Genomic DNA, 16,229 nt, shown 5'->3' with positions numbered 1-16,229 from the left:
TGTTTTACTTTGCCTGTTTGGTGTACTTTATTCTGTATATTTCATCGAGCCTTTACGTCACCCCCTAACTCTTACACCCTTCACTATTTTCATTGGAAAAGCAGTCTATTTTCAACTCCAAGACCTCCTTAGTGCTATCCATCTCCTGCATAACCATCAGTCTGGCTTCAGATCATGCTGAAGCACGGAGACTGCTACCTGCACATCATAGACCGTGCCCTCTTGACCTCATACCACAAATAAAGATGGCCCCTGTCTCCTGATGCTGCTAGACATTTCAGGTGTTGTCATACCGTCATCCCATCCTCATACACACTCTAGAGTCTCAATTGTGATTCACCTGCAGTGTCCTACACTGGGTCTCCTTCTACCACTCTGACTGCTTCCAGTTTTTTCACAAGAGCACTTCCAGGTCCCTAAAGATCCTCGTCGCCTAAGGGAGCACTGCAGTGTTCCATATTGTCCCCGGTCATCTTCAACCTCTACGTGAAGCCGCTTGGTGTCCACTGCCAGATAACAGCATCAAGATTCACCAATATACTGATAATGCACAAAACTACTTGCAAGTCTCCTCTACTTCAGGCATCCAACACCTCAAACTCTCCTGCACATCCTCCAGACTTGGATGTCCAGTGCTATCTAAAGCTCAGCCTAACCAAGACAGACTCCCTGTTAGTTTCCTGGCTCAGTGGTGAGAACCTTGATGACTTTGAACTCCAGCTTTCACTGAGTGCCAAGTCAATTGTATTTACCCTGGACACCAACCACACCATCAAGGAATACATTACCAAAAATTAAAGCTGGCCTGGTACCAGCTCTCGCTTCTGAATGAAGTGAAACCGTTTATTCTAGAAAGCGACTGCAGTAGTGCAGAACTGCCTTGTACTCTTGTATCAGGGTGGTGCCCTACTCCGTGGCCTCCCTGACTCCACATGGGCACCCCTTAAGGGCAAGGAAGGAAAGAGGCCCCTGAGTAGAATAAATGACGGGGCAGATCCAGGGGAATCTAGACCAATACAAGAACAAAAAACACCTACCTCAAAGTATTTACAGCTGCATACGTCCCCTGATAAGTATTTGTTAAAAATGTATATGTTGAGCCCAACATGATATATGCATACACAATGTATTTTTAGTTCACTTTTTATTTAATGTTTATCTAACAACATATTTCTTTGTACTCACACAATTCTTCTTCTATGTACACTAATTATTACATAACAGTCACAAAAATATACTCGGAAATTGTTTCCACAGACCCTTCTCCACACATTATACACTTAGTAACTCAACCTGCATTCATTACTTAATTATAAGCAAGCCTTAACTCCATCACAAACAACCATTCGAACAATAAACAAGGGCATCTAGGGGGACACACAAAGTGTGCAAGTCAGCTACTTCATGTTTGTTATAAAATGCTAAAGAATTATATATGCACACGCTTCTACCACTCTTTGAATTAAATAGTATCCTTTGTACATTAGTATATTATTATTTTGTGTCATAACAACATTTGGAACATTCTTAAAGAATTATTTTAATTCTTAAAGGATTATTTGAATTCAAGAGCCTGTAATATAGGATCATCTTTATCTTCTTATGTACATTTCTTTTATAGCAAATCTTCAGGTCCCCACTTTGTTAACATTGACATTTGTTTCAGTGTGAAACGCAAAGGTGATCAGCCACTTTCCTTAAGGGCATCCTACACGCCACAGCACATCTCCCCCAGAGCAGGAAGAAATATGATCACATTACCACCATTGTTATGGAACTTCGTTGCCTGTCCTTGCTGGCCAGTGTCATCTTCAAAACCAGCTGCATCATTTACAAAGTCATAAAATCCAGTATCCCTGCTTATCTTTCAGTCAAGCTCCTCATCGCTGGTGATTCTTGGCACACCCGCAGCTGGACACCTATTAAGCAGACGTTCAATTGTGAACATATTAAGCAAAGCACCCGAATAAGGCAGCAAAACGTCAACCACAGTAAGGCTGTGACTGCTGGCATATATTCAGTGACCGGCACTACTGAATATATGCCAGCAGTCACAGGCTTACTTTGGTTGCCGTTTTGCTGCCTTATTGGGGTGCTTTGCTTAATATGTTCACAATTAAACGTCTGCTTGGCATAGAATTATTATAGACAAGATGATATATACTGGTTTTTGAATATTGTGGAAAGGTCTTATACTGCACCTGCAAAGTACACATAGTGATAGAGCGTGTTTTCACCAAAGTGGGACTCGCAGTTTCCATTTATTGAGTGATTGTCATCGTGACTTCGACGTCGCCACTATTTATCATAATATTTCATTGGATGGGGAAGCATTTTCCCTAGGGGAATCCTCTAATTAAAACAATACGTCGTGGAGAGAGCTTGAATCCACCTACTCTAATTGCCTTGAAGAAGTCCTGCAAAGGGACGAAGCGCGTCGGCTGTTCTGTGTGTTAAACGCTGTGCGTCATCAACGCGAATTGAAAATGAAACAATAAAAGATAAAAAATAAAATAAGAACAAATTTAAGAACTTTCTTTGATGGACTTGGACGTATAAAATTTGCCCTTTTCTTTTTGACATAAGCTGTTCTTAAGTGGTGCACCTGTGCATTGGTTTTAAATCGTTAAAGTTCCTGGAGGAACAAGTACTGTGATGGTGGGTACTATCCAGTGTGCACACAAAGCCCATTGAGTATAGATGGGACATTACATGAGGAGTGTTAAAACAGGTTTGATGCTGTAAGTAGAAGGTTCCACTGTCAGGCTTGTTCTTTGTTATGTATATGTCACTGAATCCTTTCTTTGCTGACTCTTTTTTAGTACCATACCTCTTGGTGTCATATAAGAAGCTTTTACATGTTCCAACGGTATGTTGTTAAGAAACTTGTCATGCCCTGCTCACTGTGAGCTGATGCAGAATTCCAGCGGTCAGTCCTATCCTAATAACGCACTGCTAACCTTTGGCAAATACTGTCAACATTTAAGTGTAAGTGTCCCATTATATTTTAATTCTGGATCCCTGCACTTGGCGTGTTTCTCAATACTCTTAATATTGATTGAGACATAATCTGAAGCAGAGGACTTAAATTGATTTGCCATATTTTGTTACTGAGCTGACGTCTCATCTAAATACTGGAAAGGGACAGTGCTGGACCATATTTGGCTCCGGCTTGTCTGGTTTCTTAGATGTGCTCAGATTTGACTGGCCATGCTATTGGCCGAGTATGGTGCCCTGATGTAAGCAGAGCGCTGCTTGATTAGTCTGGGCTCTGGGCTGATCAGGCCTTTAGGTTGGGTGGTACTATGATCTACTCGCAAGGCCACACGACAGGCAGCTGCTGGTAAAGAAAGATGCAAAATGAGCGCCAATCCACAGACCTGTACGTCTCAGATGCCTGTTGCAGGATGGCAACTCATGATTTCATCTTTCAATGGTGGATGCGTTCTGCATCAGTGTGTTGGATGATAATGGCGTTATTTGCGCGTCTGTGGACAATTCAGACAGAGAAGTCTTCTAGCTAAGAAGTTATTATTTTTTAATGCTGAACGTTTCAACAAGCATCATAACTAATCATTTAGACAGGATGCTCATTGGATGCATATTAATCTCAGTACTATGAAACGTTAACTAACCATTTTCAATAATTTATGAATAGAATTGTGCTTAATTATGGCATTTGTAGAAGTTAAACTTGGATTTGGCGAATGTGTAATTTTTTAACCATTGAAGGTACTTCAGTTAAGGGAGTAGAACAAACTCTATCCTTCTCCGCCTCTGTTCTCCATGGTACTATGCCTACATTGCTAGAGCCCTTTATTGCACACCGGTTTTGCTTTTAAAGGCTATGCAATTTCTCGTTGTTGTGAAATGTCGATCTTTGAATTATACAACAAATATCATACTATTTCTCATCTAATACGAGGATATTATTCATGCGATTCAGAGCAAACCCTCCCTGTCAAGCTTAGATACGAATACGGCTTTGGGGGACAGACGACCGAAGGGAGATCTGTCCCCTGGCGGTATTGGGGGAACCAGGTGCAGTCTAGATGACTATGCTGGTTTTGGGCTACATCCGGTAAAGGACAACCAAGGTACTTTTAAGCAGTGGCATTGCTAAAACTTTTGGCATACGGGCGGTCCCTGAATTTGCTACCCGGTGTAGGAAAGAGGAGGGGGGGTGTCAGCATACAACCTGTTCCATGGAGAGTTGGCCATCGCCAGACGATTTGTTCTCGGAGGGAGGCGGGGCAGCCGCTGCCCCATAAAAAGTGCTGCCCGGAGTGGACCCCCCTCCCTTCAGCAAAGCCATTGCTAATAAGGCTCCATTTTGGTCTGCCACTCCTCATTTTGTGAATAGGTGAACACAGTGGCAGTTCCTTACAGCCAGAAAGATTTTATCCCCCCCACTCATCCCCTTATATTTCTGTTGTATTTGGGTGAAAGAATAGGTTGATTAGTTGGTCAGGAATCGGACAGGCTGGTGGCAGGAGATGCATAGGGGAAAACATTTGTATTAGTTGTCACTTGAAGCAGGTGTAGGTGGCGGTTGGCCTACAAGTTTGCAGGCCTTCACTTAAGGTTAGTATGGTTAATTTAGGATAAGCAGGCAGAAAGTGAGGGTCTCAACAAACCCACGTCGGAAGTCCTGGAGTCAAAATGTTACGTCATAGGAAAAACAAGTTGAGCACACGTTAATTAGTAAATGGCTAAGCAGGAGGGTAAGTTTGAAGTAAGGCAATCAGACAATGTATAGCAGGTTATAATGTTAAAGTTTGAAGGGTATGTATACGGGAAGCGGGATTAGGGGAGGGGCAGGAGGATGGTAGGTGTTTTTATGTATAGTGAGGTTTTAGTTCTGTAAGGTCATAGGCTGAGGAGGTTTTATGTGATACGCACCCATCTCAATCTGTTTCAATAAAGCGGCCTTTTCCACACTTACAAGGAGTCAGTGGTCTATAATGCTCCCCATTTCACCTAATATCATAAACTAGCCAACATGTATTTTTAGAATATGAAATCCCAAGTGACTGGCCTGTGCCGCTCCTGCAGGATGAAGTAGCCCTGCCACATAAACCTGCATTGTGATTCCAAGAACACGTGCTAAAGGGCTCACATGCAGGGGAAGGTGGGTTTCACGAGACAACAGGAAGAGCCTCTCGTGCTTTTTTTTTTTGCCACCACAAGGGTTCAGGTGTGTGGAAAATGTAAATGTAAATGTAGTGCATTTATATAGCGCTCCGCACCCCCCCGAAAGGGTCTCTCAGGCGCTGTGCACATACCGCTGTGGAACCCTTCCTGGCCTTTCCCTGTGAAGTGCCCACTCCTGGGCACCCCCAAGGTGAAGCCAGGCATCCTAGCGCTTTTGGGGCCGTTGTGGAGATTAAGCAAGCTATTGCCCAGAGTTGCAGAGTGGGACCCATGATTAGAATAGGCACCGAGGCGAGAATTATCAGGTCCGGGGAAATTGAGCCCAAGACCCGCCGAGGCGGGAATTGAACCTTGGTCCGGGCCAGACCTCTGCATCAGGATCTGCCGCTCTAACCATTGAGCCACACTTCTCAGTGTTTTATTACTGTAGTGCACTATTATTCTGATATTATTATCCGTATATATCGTCCTGTGAACGTGTTTGTAATTCGAATATTCTTCTGCCGCAAGAAAAATAATTATGTTTATTTTCTTCATCCAGTTGCAGAACAATCACGCTGCCTATTGACGTGATTTATGCTGGCCACGTTGCGGCCGGCTTGCCTGGAAACGCCAAACAGACAGTTGAACATTAACCCGGACTGGAATAAAGCCAAACGCAACTGCAGCTATAATACAGCATGAAGTTTTGGAGACATTGTCCTGTGAACCTGGATGGTGACCTGTGACCAGCCAATGGCAACGGTAGCACTGGCAAAGGTAGCTTTTGTGTTGTGCGCGCGTGCGTGTGTGTTATGTAACCTGTGTTACATACGGAAAAATTCAGCTGTTGCTCCATGACCTTAAAACACATTGAGATAATTACTGCCTGCTCTTTGTCATGCTAATTGAGAGAATGTATCGATCATAGTTCATTTAATTTTTAATTTCTATCTACACACACACCACACGTTTTGTAGCATAGGGCCTAATGCATAGGCCCTCGTTAAACGTTAACACGCCAGATGTCGGGTTAATCTACCAATCGCACTGCCTTATTTTAAACCGTCCTCTAATCGGCACCTGCGTTTGCCCTGTTCATTTATGGTCTCCCGCCTCGGATGACGTCTATGAAATCTAAGGCAGTTTGAATAGCCAGGCACGTCCTTGCCAAGTGCATCGTATTTCACTTTCACAATCGGTGTGTTTGCAGATCTGGCTTGGCAGCGCAGCTCTAACGTACTTTTTTTTAAAAATCTGTTTATTAGGTAAGTTAAAGTATATTTCACAGTCATCAGTGAGCAGCATACAGAAGAACAAAACGTTAGAGGAAGCTCTAACGTACTTGTTACAGTTTATTCAAAATATAGATAGAGTGGGCTTTGGCTCTGACCCTCAGGAGAATCTCCCTCTCACCGCAGGCTATTGGCTCTTTGGTGTATCATTCAGCCTCCTATGCAGAGCTTACAGTGCGTGAGGGACTGTTTCACTCCTCAAAAGTATACTGCATCATTTTACGCAAATTTCCTTATCTTAAACATGCATTCAGTACTTAACTTGTAAAAGAAAGTGTGTCAGTGCCTGATTCTCTGTTCAGAAGCCCTCAAACCGTGCAGTAAACCCTCCGCACAATACCAAGGCTGGTAGTCTTAAAACCACGAGGTGCTCCTTTAATCCACTGTCAGACACTCCCTGTCCCTTTATCTCACTCTTTCAGGTTCCTGCTTTCTCCTTTTGGGACAGTTTTGCAGTTTTATTCTTCTTCTGTCTTTCTGATCTGTGTTTTTCCATTTCTTACTCTTGTGTAAAGGAGATGCAGAAAAATAAGTGCAGTTTACCGAAAATAAGTACCGGTAGGCCCCACTGGCAGCCAGGGCCGGACTGGCCATAGTGGGCACCAGGTGTTTCCCCAATGGGCTGGAGGGGTGGGGGCCGGTTTTGCGGCGTGGGGGCTGGTTTTGTCACTGGGGGCCGGTTTTGCAGCAGTGCTGCAATATCTACCCCCTGTAACAAAATAAAAGTGACAGCGGTGCTCGCAACTAGAGCTTCTTAGTGCCACAAACACCCCACCGCCGCCTTTTGGGTAAAAGTTTGTTTGTTTCCAAAAGGATGAATTTTTTCAAAGTCACTTCCCGTTTATCTCGAAGAGAGCGAAAGGTTTCCAGTCAGTACCCATTTAATCTCCAGGAGGATGGAAGCTTCACCCAGCTCTCAAAATGAAGATATGTTGGCAATTGAGTCTAATTTTATTTCATAAAAGGATTAAATCAATGACAGCTAGCCTTTCTTCCTGGTGAGATGAAATGAAGATACATTGCTGAACATTCCTTGACAAGAAGTGAGGACTCATTGATTTTCTCAAACTTCTTTTGGTAATGAAATTTGGACAGCTAAAAGCTAAAATATGGGAAAGTATTTAATACACACGTCTCTCTTAACCTGTACACTTTAATGCTCAGTGAAACAGCACAAAAAATGTAATTCTTTTTAATTTCAGAGTGTTTTAACATGCTTAATTATTCATACAAATACTTTACAGTGATGAGAATCAAAAGTGAACATGTTCAAACAACTTATCATAAGAAACTTCAATGCAAGTAATGTGGGTCTTCTATGACACTTTACTTTAAATGCTTCTTTCATTGAGATTAATTGTAATTGCATTTTTTAGTGCTTACTACCTCTGCTCTGGAACCCAAAAAGGATTAGTGGTGAATTAGTATAGGGAAATATGTGATTGCTTTGAGCGGTGGGCATGTTAGTGTGTAGACTACCGATAGGCAGGTAAAGCGCCCTTCATGGAAGGAAAGGGGGGAAACTGCACTATATCAAAAGCCCTGGCGCAGTTCTTAGTAAGGAAACCACTTCGAACAAAATGGCTGCATTCACAGAGCGGACCATAAACCAAAAACAACATCCATTAGAGATACAAACAGATGATGGAAAATAGCGAATTACTATAATTTATCTTATACACAGATTTGTTAAAAAATTTTAAATTGTTAGAGAAAGCCTCCTTAGTGTGCCTTTATTCTGGGATTCATTAGGCACAAGACAGACATGATTGCATTCTGGGTCACAGCTCACTTGGCACTAGTTTTAGATCATCTCGGGTTCTCGCCATGAATGCTTCATCTTGAAAATACCTTACACTGTGTGGACTTGCAAGCCCTATCCCATTTCAGACCCAGTAGTGACGCTTGACTTTACCAGGGGCATTGACAAGATTTCTTTTGAGTATGTTATTGTACATTTACATGTAATAGCTGCTCTTGAAGGGAGTGCTACCGTCCCCAAATGCCGAGCTTGGATCTGGCATTAGCTGACTCTCACGATTAAGACCTTGAGGTTTCTTGTTGCATTGGCAACACATTATTCCTGTCTGAGGAGCAGCAGAAAAAAATGGGCAAGTTGAATCACATGGTCCTTATTCTTCTGTGATAGTGCTTTCAGAGAGGTGTCCAACTCATTACCTTTGGATCTGATATCAACCCCCAAGTAGACTCTTTGTCAGTCGAACTGTACTTTCTTGTAGGCTGTAGTCCACAGTATTCCTCCTAATTAACTCTGACAAATCTACTATAATACAGACAGGCATGTCTGCTGTCTCTGTTGAGACCACATCAGTGTCTATGTTGGGAAGATGCTAACCATTCATTCATAAAAAAATTGTCTATATATTGTCTATCAAGCGTGTGGCCCAGAGAGCAATTTAATTTGTCCAACACAAAGAAGCAGAAGCAGCCATATCTTACTGACTCTTCTGCAAAATGGACAAAATAATACTATGGGCAAAGGTTTCGTTTTTGAGATTGAATACGTGCCCGAAAAGGACCATCTCCTTTGGACAACACATAAGTGAGGGAAGCAATTTGAAGAACTCCTAGTCTGAATTCTAGTTATTGATATCTAGTGAGCCAGGGCAGTATATAACCAAAACAAGGTTTATACCTAGTAATTGTCTTTGATAGCCATGGACCTGGCCACATTTTCCTTAGAATCTCACCCCAACCCCAACCTCACTCCCCCAACCCTGCTTTAGGGCTTCTTAACATTTTGGTCTTTATAGACTGGACACCAGAAATAGGGGGCTGCTTAGTTAATATCTGCATTTTTTCAGCATCGTTTAACCAAGGAGTTTCAATCCCAGAGAGTCTTTCAGCGTACGTTTATTCAATTGTCTTTTTACTTCCGTCCTTATCCTGCCATGTAATTGCAAAACATTCACACATATAATTTTTTGCGAAAAACAAGCAAAATTGTGCTACTATGTTGAAAAGCACAAGGCCCGTATCTCGTGGAAAATTGTACAGAATAGCATGCCTCATGTGCAGAAGATACACGAGAAACAGGTGGGTGTGAGACTCATTTGAACAGAAAACATATCACAGGTATGATATACATCAGTTTCACAGCTCTCACCATTCTTCTGAGGCATTTCCAACTTTAACCAGAAATATGCGAAAGCCTATATCTGGGAATTACGTGTGCATGATCAAAATTTCATTGAGGCCTAAATTCTTTTCCCACATAAGGGGCTCGTGCCCATGCAGCCGGATCACGTCCACCCTTAAACATATGGTAGAAACATTTCTCAACAGGATAATGTACTATCGGAGATATTAACATGAAATCATTTGGTAACTATGTTGATGTGCTGAAAAAGGATTTGACCACAGTGACCATTGATATTTTGTCCTATATGCATTACCTCCATATGACGATAAATAGTTGTTCTTGATGGAAATATGCACAGGTGGAATCAATGAATATTATAGTTGGCACATTCCAGTAGACATATATGTTCTCTCACAAATGTTCATCACAGTGCTTTCTTGGTATCCCCTGTATTTTTACATGCTTGGTAGAGATTTGCCTTGTTGGTTAAGACTACTTTGTGAACAAAGCCACATTGAAACACTGTGTTAAGAGTTTGGCGTGAGCGATTTCGAACGTGAAGTCATTTGTGCGCATGTTTCTCTGTGTAGAAGGGTTACTAGATCAGGGATTTCCCATTCACTGATCTGTTAAGTGATGTCTTGGAGTCCTCCAAACATATCCTGAAATGTGGGTTTGACTCTGTGGATACCATTGGCCAGTCTTTGGCTACAGCTGTCATGCTGCATTAACATGTTTGGATGTATTCCAGTGGCTTTTTCAAGGGATGTCCAGGCTGTGCTTATGGACATGCCCTGTGAACAGCTAAAAGTAGAAAAAGACATCAACTTCTCGGCACGCTTCAAGACTAAAAGGGCTACAGCCCATGCCCTGGACCTGGCCTGCACATCAGTTCTACCAACAACATCGAAAGGTCTATGGTTACTATAGGTCTGGTCAGTCCTAATAATGGCAACATTCTCAACCTGTTCAATCCCCCAGGAGGTGCACTGCTGTTATTGAGATAGGATGCATCTAGAAGGTAATTTCAAACAAAAAGAGAGAGAGGGTCAAGCCACACTCTTAGTCCCCCTATAATAATCAGAAAAAAACAACAGAAGAGTGTGAAGATAATAGGACTAGTGATTCCTAATAACAAAACTGTTGTGACACTGCAAATCAATCTGAAGTTCCTCGTGAACCCTCACTCACCAACATAGTTGGTGACATGCTTCATCATGGGGTTCTCCTGGGGGTACCTTATGTACCTCCAGTGTGCTTCGACGCTATGTTAAGGCGGAGCAACCAAATCAGACTAAAAAGATAGTGATTATCAGTGAGAAAAGGGGAAAAAGAAAAGTTTTTTTAAAATGTCAAGATTCATCCACCAATATATTTAATTTAGATGAAGCTTAGACGTTAAAAACAGTGATGGATGTATAATCCTGACTATTAGTGGGTCAGATACATCCAATGGCGGTCATATTGGTCGACATGTTTCAGCTTCTTATGTATGATTTACAAAGCTTTCATCAGGACCTAACCAGAACAAAAAATACACCAGGGCGGTATAAGCTTACTAAAGCCTACCCTGACCTCAGGTGTTGGAAACCGATACACTCACGGTTCTCGTTATGTGCCTTCCGCAATTCCGAAAGGATACCTGTAAGGAAATAGTGACACAAAATGCAACACATCAGCGAGTGACTATCATCTGTGTATTACTATGTGCCAAAAACAAATTGATGCAATGTCTAGCGTGGAACAGGAAGATCCATTGAATTTCGTTATTCCCATAAGCTGTACTCTAACATCGTGTTCGACTGAGACATCCGTAAATGCTAATTATATTTTAAATAACAAAGTCCAACCTCAATTTAGGGAGCTCCTCAATTGGACACTTCGACCAACGAGTTAGCGGGAAAATAAAGATACCAAACCAGTGTGATTACGATAAAAAGGCACTCATGACCAAATGAAAATAAGGCACTCACATGTATAAAAAAGGTGCTGTGCTCCTTAGGCAAAAGGTGGGCGGCGGGACTACAGGACAACTGTCGGGGAAACAAACGGAAAGAATGTAATTAACCAGAAAGCCCCTTAGTTAATCCGTCAAGTCAGCTTCACAAAGAGCCATACGATAGAAAAAGAAAAAGAAAGAGAACCGTCTGTGGTACTCACATCTTCCAAGTCCACTGCCTGGCTCGTAAACCTACACAAAACCACCTAGCCTGGAGTCAGCGACAATGTGATCATCACGATTAAAATAGGATTGAACTCCATATTGACCGGATATCCGGTTCCGGCAGAGAGGAAAGAAACACAAACAACGGACTGCTGGGAAGACTAGAACGTTGAGTGTTAATTTCGTGATTGAAAAGTATAAAACTTTAAGCGTCGATTGAAAACAGAAAGACAAACCACATCACAGACTCGGGACGGTCAGTAATCAGATGATTTAGGTAGGTAGTCCGTGTTGTAAATGACATCCGAGTATACTGTTAGCATCAGACATAATAGTGTAAAAGTGTATCACCACCATGCTAAAACCACGAGTAAACTCATAATAACAGGGATCAAGAACAACACTCGTGTAAGCAGTCCTAATCATCATGGAGGTTGAAAGGAGCATAAAAGCTCAGATCAATAATTAGCCTGAGAATAAAGTCGGCCTATGTGATAGTTTAGGACAATTCATTTGCGTCTCAAAACCGTGCCCCACGGGATATTATCATTAAGACCTGTCACATGTGTAGAAAGACGGTAAATCCAGCGCTGCTCCTTTTCGAACAGGATCACTGGATTCGCCTGTTCAATAATGGTCCAATGCAGATCATCCACTGTGTGGTTAAAGCGCAGAAAGTGTTCAGTGAGTTTCGTAGTGCTTTTCTTACATCGGATGTTACTCCGATGTTCACCAATCCGTAACTTCACCTTTCGCGTAGTCATCCCCACATATCTCAGGTCGCAAGGACATGTAATTAAATATACTACATCAGCAGTATTACAATTGGTGTGACTCCTTTGCGTCCAGATTTTCCCTGCTTCAAGGGTCAGGGTTTTGGTTGTGGAGGTAAGATAGCAAATGCTACACGACCCACAAGGGAAATGGCCAAGAACAGGTGGTAGACCCCATGCACTAAGGATAGATCTATCAGTGGGCGTATTTGAATTCAATGGTCTAGTGTGAACAAGGGAGTCCTTTAAACTGGTAGCCTTTTTATACGCGAATAAAGGTTTATCCCATTTGATGTTGTTGCTCTCCAAAATACGCCAGTGTTTCTTGATGGATTTGGAGATAGCATTGGAGGCGGCATTATAAGTTGTCACACAAGTGAGTGGAACGTCTTTAGGTGGTTTAGGATAGTCACGTAGTAAATTTTCACGTGGTTGATTTCTGGCCCTCTTACAGCTAGCTGCCAAGATCTTATCAGGGTACCCTCTTTGACGCAGTTTCTCTGTAAGTTCCTTAGACTGCGTACGGAAATCAGACAGATTACTACAATTACGTCTGATCCGTAAAAATTGTCCGTACGGTAGATTTTCCCGTAACGGTCGTGGGTGAAAGCTTGAAAATGTAAGGAGGTTGTTTTTGGCTGTAGGTTTGTGATATGTTCTGGTCAGTAGCGTCCCACTGACCTTGGACACAATCACATCCAGAAATATCATCTCATTGCTATCAAATGTGTAAGTGAATAGCAAATTGGGGTCACGTGTATTAATCCACACAAAAAAGTCGCGTAGGATGCTCTCAGGGCCCTGCCAAATGATAAAAGTGTCATCTATATATCTCTTCCAAAAGGAGAGATAAGAAGAGAAAGGATTGGCAGGGTCCAGGATATGTTTACGTTCAAAGTCGTAAACATATAGTCCCGCCACACTAGGCGCAAATGTGCTGCCCATAGAAGTACCCGTACACTGGGGGTACAATGTACCTTGATACTCAAAAAAAATTCTTTTAAGGGCTAAAGTGGCACAATCAATCACAAAGCTTTTAGGTGTTTGAAAAGTCCAGTTTATGGAGTCTAAAGATTCCCCAATGACCTTGATGGTATTGTCCTGGGGAATACTGGTATAAAGACTCTCAATATCTAATGATACAAGAATAGTATTGTCATTGTCAAATGTCAGATCCTGAAGGGATGCCAAAAAACTTTTAGTATCCCTCAGGTAGGTGACAGTATTCTGGATTATTGGTTTTAAAAAATAATCACAGTAAATAGAAAGAGGCTCTAAAAGAGAGCCAATGCCCGATACTATAGGGCGGCCTGGTGGAGGTGATTTGTTCTTATGGCTCTTCGGGAGGGTGTAAAAGTAAGGCACTATCCCCTTACCCTTCGTCAGAAAATCTGCTTTGTGCTTACTAATATAACCACTACATTCAGCATGTTCCACAAGATTACAAATGGTGGCCCTCAAAGAGGAAGAAGGATCTGTGGTTAGTGGAATGTAATTCTTAGGGTTACCAAGCAGACGTTTGCATTCAAGATCATAGTCACTACTGTTCTGAATTACAATCCCACCACCCTTATCTGCTGGTTTAATCACGATAAGGGCATTAGATCGTAGTGATTGGAGTGCCTGAAAATCAACGGAACTCATGTTTTTGAAGGTCCCTTGGTCCTGAAAAGATTCACATCATTAAAAACTGCTTGTTCAAACGCAGTTATCTCTGCTGGTATTGTATGTGGTGGAGGTGTGAAGGTTGATTTCAAACGTAGCCCAGTATCACTAGGATGATCTGCAAGGACTTCAGATTGATTTCTTTCAAAAAAGAACTTGAGTTTAAGTTTTCTAAAAAACTCAGATAGTTCACAGTGCAACTTGAATCGGTCAAAACGTGCAGTAGGGACAAACCCTAAACCTCTCTCAAGGACATCACTCTCACTCCGAGTGAGGACCACTGAGGATAAGTTAGTGACTAAACTTGTAGGTTGTTGGCTGCGCCTTTGCTGCGTGTATTGTTCCCCATATTCTCCTCTTGTTCCCAATGAACCTGGTTGCGCCCTCTTCTTCTCCCTCGCCCGCGTCTGCCTCTGTCCAAAAAAGGAGGACGGAATGAGGGTTGAGGGAAAGGAGGGAGCGGGACAAAGCCCGGATTCCAGCCCATCATTGGGAATTGGGCTTGTTGGAAATGGTTGTGATAACCCAAATTCCCTTGATTAGAGGAAGGTTGTTGCCACAAAGGTTGATATTGGTAAGGTCTATTTCTACCTCTGCCCCGCTGTCTGGACTTGGTGCTGTCAGTACTCGACCCACTTGAGAATGAATCATTATCATCCGTGTTCTCAGATTGGTCATTAGTAGGTACCGGCACTGTGTAGTCTGGACTAGCATATGGATAGATTTTAACATAAGAGAAACGTTTCAGATCCTTCTGAAACTTCTGAGCTTTGGACTGTGTTAATGTGTCTTTATATTCATTAATCTCTTTGTTAAGCTCATCCAATTTCTTTTTATAGCCAGTCAGGGTAGTGCGAAAATGTGTTTCAGTTAACTGAATTTCAACCATAAGGGCCTCAGAAAGACGTAGCGCTGTTTTGATGATAAGGACGAGCCAATCGCGCGTGCAGTGCCACGCGATTTGGGCCCAATCCCTCCTAAAGACAGGATCTTCCAAAAAGATCCGAGGAGCATTTGTGACCAATAATCCTTTAGGAGCCACATTATTACGTAAATACTCAGTGAGTATGGTTCCATGTAGGATTGTACGAATGCGACTACGTTTTTGTTCAGTTAATTTGTCCCATTCATTAGTCTGTGATATAGTCTGTGCTATCGACGAGTCAGCAAAAAGAGAGGGGTCCGCAAGTAAGGCGTCCACCTCTGCATCTGTATATGAAAAGCCTGTATTTTCCATGGTCGTGCCAAAAAATGATTATCAAAACTGGAATTGGTCGTACTCTCACAGCTGTGCGCTGCCTAGAAATAATTTCAAACAAAAAGAGAGAGAGGGTCAAGCCACACTCTTAGTCCCCCTATGATAATCAGAAAAAAACAACAGAAGAGTGTGAAGATAATAGGACTAGTGATTCCTAATAACAAAACTGTTGTGACACTGCAAATCAATCTGAAGTTCCTCGTGAACCCTCACTCACCAACATAGTTGGTGACATGCTTCATCATGGGGTTCTCCTGGGGGTACCTTATGTACCTCCAGTGTGCTTCGACGCTATGTTAAGGCGGAGCAACCAAATCAGACTAAAAAGATAGTGATTATCAGTGAGAAAAGGGGAAAAAGAAAAGTTTTTTTAAAATGTCAAGATTCATCCACCAATATATTTAATTTAGATGAAGCTTAGACGTTAAAAACAGTGATGGATGTATAATCCTGACTATTAGTGGGTCAGATACATCCAATGGCGGTCATATTGGTCGACATGTTTCAGCTTCTTATGTATGATTTACAAAGCTTTCATCAGGACCTAACCAGAACAAAAAATACACCAGGGCGGTATAAGCTTACTAAAGCCTACCCTGACCTCAGGTGTTGGAAACCGATACACTCACGGTTCTCGTTATGTGCCTTCCGCAATTCCGAAAGGATACCTGTAAGGAAATAGTGACACAAAATGCAACACATCAGCGAGTGACTATCATCTGTGTATTACTATGTGCCAAAAACAAATTGATGCAATGTCTAGCGTGGAACAGGAAGATCCATTGAATTTCGTTATTCCCATAAGCTGTACTCTAACATCGTGTTCGACTGAGACATC

General features: G+C 42.2%; 1 protein-coding gene across 5 annotated transcripts in view; it reads left to right on the top strand.

Annotated features, from left to right (window-relative positions):
- Positions 1-16,229, top strand: part of LOC146805136 (F-box-like/WD repeat-containing protein TBL1X) — a 738,509-nt gene that overhangs the window by 378,422 nt on the left and 343,858 nt on the right. For all 5 annotated transcript variants that reach the window (XM_085622288.1, XM_085622291.1, XM_085622290.1 and 2 more), the window contains one exon: positions 5,696-5,913. The gene's annotated coding sequence lies outside the window, so the exon portion shown is untranslated. The remainder of the gene's footprint in view (positions 1-5,695; positions 5,914-16,229) is intronic.

Source organism: Triturus cristatus, chromosome 8 (assembly GCF_964204655.1).
Source record: "Triturus cristatus chromosome 8, aTriCri1.1, whole genome shotgun sequence".
Taxonomy (NCBI): Eukaryota; Metazoa; Chordata; class Amphibia; order Caudata; family Salamandridae; genus Triturus; species Triturus cristatus.
This window is presented reverse-complemented; position numbering and strand designations above follow the sequence as displayed.